The sequence below is a fragment of the Eleginops maclovinus genome, chromosome 20, assembly GCF_036324505.1.
Source record: "Eleginops maclovinus isolate JMC-PN-2008 ecotype Puerto Natales chromosome 20, JC_Emac_rtc_rv5, whole genome shotgun sequence".
Taxonomy (NCBI): domain Eukaryota; kingdom Metazoa; phylum Chordata; class Actinopteri; order Perciformes; family Eleginopidae; genus Eleginops; species Eleginops maclovinus.
In genome coordinates this window covers 6,612,516-6,619,745 of record NC_086368.1, presented here as the reverse complement: position 1 = coordinate 6,619,745, position 7,230 = coordinate 6,612,516, and positions in this window count along the sequence as shown.

Sequence of the window (7,230 nt, the reverse complement as noted above, 5' to 3'; positions counted from 1 at the left end):
ACCCTACTGTTATACCTTTAAACCAGGGGTCGGCAACCCGCGGCTCCCGAGCCGCATGCGGCTCTTTCATCCTTATGCTGCGGCTCTGTGCGGCTTGAAGTGCATTTTATTTTTGTTAGTCCGTTTTTATTGTAGTTCTAAATTTGAACATTATTGTGATCGTGAAATATTAAAATAAAATTATTTTATTGTATTAATATGTTATTGTGGAGATCGTATTGAAACGCAGGAGACGTTCATTACAGTTGAGCACACGAATGCGTGTCTCATTTAATCCCACAGTAAAAATGAACAAAAACAAGATGGCGCTGTCCTGTAAACCAACAAGCATGGGGCTCCACGTCATCGTAAACACAGATTAATTAAAGGGACCACGATCCCTTTTTACAGTCGTACTTTCAAGCATAAACCAACGGTCATACTTACAGGCATGAAACAACAGTGTGTAGAACCACACTTAAGAAGGAGGTGAATTCTGTATATTACATTCACTACATTATTATTATTATTTTTAGTTTTCGTCGCTCAAAATATGCGTCACGCACGGAAGTCGGAAGCCTATTAGCCCGCCCAAACGCTGTGCATCTATCGAGACTTTCAACCCCAGGTAGGCTATGGAGAAATCTAAGAAGAGAAAAATATCTGAAGAAAATAGAATATTTAATGATGCCTGGGCAGATTCATTTGCATTTACCTCAGACGAGAGTGGCTTACCAGTATGCCTAATTTGTGGTGAGAAACTTGCCAACAATAAAAGATCAAATGTCGCAAGACATTTCCAAATTAAACACACTGCCTTTGCTGAAAAATATCCAGAGGGAGAAGAGAGAAAACAAGCTGTTTTGGAACTGAAGCGGAAAGCTGATCTGAGGAAAAATCAATTCAAGAAATGGATGAAGTCTACAAATTCAACTACCTATGCAAGTTTTGTGGCCGCTCAGGAAATAGTCAGGCGTGGGAAGCCATTCACAGATGGCGAATATATGAAAGAGTCATTCATTAAGATTTCAGATCACCTATTTGCGGACTTTGGAAACAAGAGTCAAATTATGCAGAAAATCAGAGAGATGCCTCTCTCTGCGAAGACTGTCAAAGACAGGACCATAAAAATGGCAGAAAATATCACAAAGCAGCAAATTAAAGACATCAATTCAGCTGCAGCGTACTCAATCGCCTGTGATGCGTCCAAAGACAAAAGTGACATTGAACAAATAGCGCTGTTCTGTCGATATATGAACACCGATGGACCAAAGGAAGAAATGGTTGAGTTGATACCACTAAAAGGCCAGACACGGGGGGAGGACATCTGTGAGGCTGTGCTTGACTGTTTAAGAGCCAAAGAAATAAAAACAACCCACCTGGTGTCAGCGGCTACTGATGGCGCGCCGAGTGTGACCGGAGCACACAGGGGCTTTGTGGCCTTACTGCAGAAGTCACTGGAGAGAAAGCTGCTGACATTTCACTGCATCCTGCACCAAGAGGCATTGTGTGCCCAAACCTTTCCTCCAGAATGCACAGAGGTCATGAATGTTGTCATTCAGATTGTCCATAAAATAATGGCAAAAGGTTTAAATCACCGTCAGTTCCGATCATTACTGGATGAGGTGGAAAGCACGTACTCTGATCTCCTGCTGCATAATAGTGTCCGATGGCTGTCCAGAGGAGAGGTGCTAAAACGCTTTGCTGCATGTCTGGGAGAGGTGAAAACTTTCATGAGCAGCAAAGGGCTCACCTTTCCTGAACTGGAACAGCCAGAGTGGCTGGAAAAGCTGCACTTCATGGTGGACATGACAGCTAACCTGAACACGCTAAATACAACTCTTCAGGGGAGAGGAGGCACAGCGCTACACATGCTGGAGGAGGTGTTGGCGTTTGAGCGCAAGCTGACAGTGTTTGCCAGAGATTTACAGAGAGGCACACTGCTTCACTTCCCCTCTTTAAGAGAGTTCAGACAAGCTCACAAGGTGATAAATTCTGAGTATTTGCAGTCTGCAATCACCACAATGCAAGCATCGTTTGGGAAACGATTCTGTGAGTTCAGAGAGGAAAAAAACACATTGTCCTTCCCGGTCACTCCCCTGACCGTCGATCCAACCCTGTTAAATGTGACTGCATTTGCAGGTGTAAGTCAACCTGATCTTGAGCTGGAGCTGGCTGACATAGCCGACAAAGATATATGCAGGCCCGTCGCGTTCAGGTAGGCATGGTAGGCAATTGCCTAGGGCCCCCGAGTAGGAGGAGGCCCCCCAAAGACGACAGGTTAAGATTTTTTTTTTTTTTTTTTTTTTTTTTTTCAAAATTCAAAGAAAAGTCTGATACAAATGCAACATGAACCAAACAACATGCATACCAATAAGACAGGTCATGTATTCAACAGCAATGACGATTTTAAATAGCTTCATAATAATAAGCAGTCATCTGTATATGAAGGGCTCTGCTGCGACTGCGAGGGCAGCAACAGCGCCTCCCTAGAGCATGCGATGTCCGAAAAGCGCAACGACACATTGTAGTCGAAATACCCCAGCTCGAGGGGGCCCCCCTTTCCCATGCATTAGCGCGACAGCGTCAAGTGCAAGTGAAAAGTGAAAAATTAAAATGAAGCGAAATTATCTCTCCGGCAATCAAAAAAAGAAGAAGAAAAGGGAAGAGGAGCAGAAAAGAAAACAAGACACCGGTAAGTAGAATATACACAATCAACATGAAAATTGTGCCAGGCAGGGTATACCATATTTTGCTAGAGTAGCGAGGTTGTAACGACGACTAGCTAGGAACCAGTGGTTTGGCATGCTAGCATGCTAACCAAACTTAAACTGCTACCTTTGACTTCACTATAAGTTCATAACGTTATCAGCTGGCCAAATTGATCAACGATTAATTCCTCTTAATATCCTAAATAAACTTCACATATGTTTTCAGTCGTTAGAGCCTTGAGACAACCAGTGAAATAGTTATTCCTGTAGTAGCTAGCTATTTAATAGGAGATTAACATGGGAGTTTACAATAATTTTGCTAGAATACCATTGGGTTGATTTACTTACTTTATTTACATTTTAACGGTTAACATCCCGGCGCAGATCAGCCACATGAAGAAAACAGCCACTTTAGTGTCAATTAATCCTTTTCTAAACCTATTCTGCTGTTTGTTGTTGTTGGTCTCCATGATAGCTGTAAATACCACTGGACCACCGTTAAAAACTGTACCGATAGCTTTGAGCTTTTTCTATGGGACACAGACAGTACACAGACACACACAGACACACCACGGGTGCGGGGATGGCGCTGTTGCCACTCACAGAATTGATTTCAGGAAAACAGCTCGTCTTAGTGACTGTATTTCTGTTTTCAAACCAGTGAAAACGGGATTATTGTAAGATTTTATTATTATTATTTTTTTTACTTTTTTTTGGTGAAGCAGTGCTTCACCTGTAGTCGTATAGAAACCGCCACTAAACCGCCTAGTAGGAACTGTGTGTAATGCTTTTAATATCTATTTCACCACAATTATCAGACTGTAAAATGATAGGATTTCAAAAGCATTTGAAAAATAACCAAGCTAATCATACAGTACTTATTCTTTCTCCAAGGGGCATTGCTGAAATTTCTTCATCCCGCTCTACCAAGTGTTGTCTCTGGTGCTACTGAAGGTAACGTTCTTTTCTACCTATTATTAGTGCCTTCTATCAACACACTTGATGTTATCAAAATGACTTTACATTTTTCTAATTCAAGTCATAGTTGTGTGTATTCATTCCACTTGCCCACAGAGTCTTCTGGACATTTCAAATATGTGGGACATTCACTAATGTTAATGAATAACTGAGTTGTTGAGATCAATGCATGCAAAATGTGCAATATAAATAAAAAGAATATTATTTATGTATTTATTTATTTTTTGCACCAGGGCCATCAACATCGTCTTCGTCACATGTTATGAGGAGGAGCAAGTGGAAGACAACATTGCGGCGTCCACACCACTTCCCAGCAGTGGTTCAACAGAAGGTGCATTAAGCCGCACAATTTCAACTTATCACCTATCATAGTGACCCAAAGTTATAGCAGCATGTGCTGTGAAAGTGTAATTAAAAGGGCCCCATTTCCCTAAAAAGCTTTAAAACCCCAAGTAGATCCCCAAAACCCCTTAAGCATTTATTTCGTTCTTCACACTGAAACTGTGCCATAAATTTAAATTTTGTAATTACTTATTTTTCAGCAGGGGCCATCAAACCCCAACGACTTGAGGGGGAGCAAGGGGGAAGAAACCCCAAAACCATTTCCCAGAAAGTGGTTAAACAAAAAGGTGCTTTAAAGGGGCCCCCACAATTTAAAATTAAATCACCTAACCCATGTCCCTAGGGAAATTGTATTTAAAATGACCCTTTCTTTTTAAAGCATTTATACAAAGTAGACCCACCTTTTCCCTAGTTGCTGAACTTACCACAGGGCAATGTGCTATAAATTAATTTGGCCCAAATATTGGGTTTTAACAGTGGGCCCTCAACTCCCTCTCCACTTCATGAAAGGGGGACAAAGAGGAAAAATGACATTGACATTGGGAAAAGGGCCAAACCCCCATCCAGAACTGGGGTACCTGTAGGTAAATTTCAAGGCCCCCACCCCTTTTAAATGAAGACCCGGATGGTTTGGGCCCCCCGTTTTCCCAACAAGCAATATGCGCTTTTTGAAAAATCAAAAAAAAGGAACCCCCGGCAAAACATGGGCATTGAATTCCCCCCAAAAAAATTAGACAAACCCCCTCGAAGGGTTCACCCCAAGGGGCAGTTACAAAAGAACCATGAAAAAAGGTGAGAATTTTACACGTCGTGGGTGGGGTATTCCATCCCCCAGTTTGGGGTGTTCTTTTTCCTTGTATGTTTTCGGGAAGGCCGAGCGTGGGCAATTTTCCCTTAAAAAACCCCCGTTGGGGTTTCGGTTTGGGGGAAGAACCCCTTTTCCTACGCCTAAAAAAAAAAAGAGTGCACAAAGGTGCCCCGGGGACCCTTTTGAAAAAGTTTGGGACACCTTTAGGGGAGGGCTGCAAACCATTTCACTGATTGAACAAAGGGGCAGTTTGGGGTTTTGCAAAATTGAAGTTGGAAAAAAAAGGGAAAAGGGGTTTTTTCGGAAGAGTGATTGCCCAAATTTCCCATCTGGAAAAAAACGCAACCCCGGGTTTGAGAGGAACTACCAGTACCGTGTATGTCCCCCACAAAAGGGAATTTTTTGGGGCCCGCAAGTTTTAACTCCTTGCACAGTTTTTATCCCCGGGGGTTTAAGAATTTAACAAAATTTAGACCCAAACAAGGGAAAGAGACAAAGGTTTTGGGATTTTCCTGGTTGGGGTCATTCAGAACGAAATTTATTCGCTGGTCGGGGACAAAAACCTTTCAGGTAGATTGCAAGGGAAGGGGTGCAAAAAAGCAAAATACTTTTCCGTTATCATGGGGTTTCCCGACATCAGCCCCAAAGGGAAAAACTTTCTTTTTTCCCCAGGATTTTTAAACGGTGGGAAAAACCTGTTTCATTGTGAGCATTTTTTTGGGATTTTTACAGGGTTTTAAAACCCCAAAATGGGAAAGGGCTCATTTAAACCCCGCTTGACCCGTTGGAGAACACAACCTCAGCATTTCCCGATTGCCCGTGGGCATCATACGACAATGGAAACAATATGATGGGGCCCCAAAAAAGGGGGTCAGGCAAAAATTTTAGAGCTGAAAAACAAGGCGCTAGCTTTCCCCTGCAAACTGTCACACACTAAATTTTGGTTTTTTGTCAAATTTGCCCAAATCCCTTAGTGGGTTGGGCCCATGTTTTTTTTTTTGGGATCTTTCAACGGCTGTAAAAACCTTTTCAGGTTTCCCCTGTGCACCCCTGGGCCAATTTTTTAAAACAGCATGTGAAGCAGCTCACCCTTAAAACCACTTCAGGGGGCAGAGGGAGGCCCGGAAATTACAAATGTTTAAAGGGAGTGCGAAAACCCTCTACCTGAAATTTCTAGACGGAAATGGGCACACTGGAGACATATGCCCACAGGAAGGGGATCAAAACCAAAGTCCTCAGCAAAAAAACTTTCCTTGGGGGGTTAAAAAAATGGTCCCCTTTTTTCTGTGCACAATAACCTGGTTTCAAACGTTTTTTATCAGGTTAACCTATAGCAAAACTCCTCCAAGCCCGGTGTTTCAATGCAAACACCCGAAAAAAGAAAAAACCCAGGGAGTGACAGGTACCCAAAGATTTCAGGGGAAAAAGGACTCGCATCAAACCAAAAACGGATGCAAAGGGGATTGCAAAGATCTTTAAATTGAGAGGGGAAAATTTCCCCGGGGGAAAAGGCAACGTAAAAAAAAAGGCAGTTTTCCCTTTAAGAGAGTACAGAAAGAAAACCCAATCGACCCAAAAAGAGGCCTTAAAAGGGGCTTCTCCTGCCTTTGGTTTGACATGGCCCCTCCCGCCTAAAAAAACAGGGTTTTCCCGACTGGAGGGGGGGTATGCCCTTAACGACTTTTCCCGTTCAGCATTTATACCTGAGGGCCACAATCAAGGGCTTGGGGAAATTTCATAGAGATGGGAGGAAAATGGAACAAACCCTCCATGATATTGTTTCCCGACGGGCTTGGCATTGGGGATCAAACCCCCTGCTTTTCCAAAACCTTTCCCGTTAAGTACCTTTCCCATTTAAAAAAGGGTGGACTACATATACAGGAGAAGCTGTTGGACCTGTACAGAATTTAAGCATTTCACTGCGCCTACTTCTGACCCTTCCTGTTCGGTTTTCCTCCCCGGGGAAGGAGCTTTTCATCTCTGAAGCGCAAAAAAGAATTACATGGGTCCATGAGCCAAGAGAAAGGGTCTCTTTGGGCTGGCACCATGGCAAATTTAAGGGGGCGTCCGCAGGGGTTTTTTGGAATTGGAAAGGGGATTGGTTTTGATTTTTCGAGGCCCAAAGGGGCCCCAAGCCCGCAAATTTTTAGAAAGGGAAAAAAAAAAAATTAATAAAGGGTACTTTTTAGTGTTTTTGACCTCTTTTTTGGGTTAAAACGCACAGAAATTTCGGGGGAAAATTTTTTTTTTTTAAAGGGCCCCCCAAAAACTTCCTTTGCCAGGGGCCCCCCAAAAAACCTAGAAACGGGGCCCGGGTATTTTGGGGTTCCCCAAATTCAAACCTTTTACAATGATCTCGAAGATTTTCCCGTTTAGGGAAACCCCTCTTGCTCAAAATCAAAATGGAGTAAA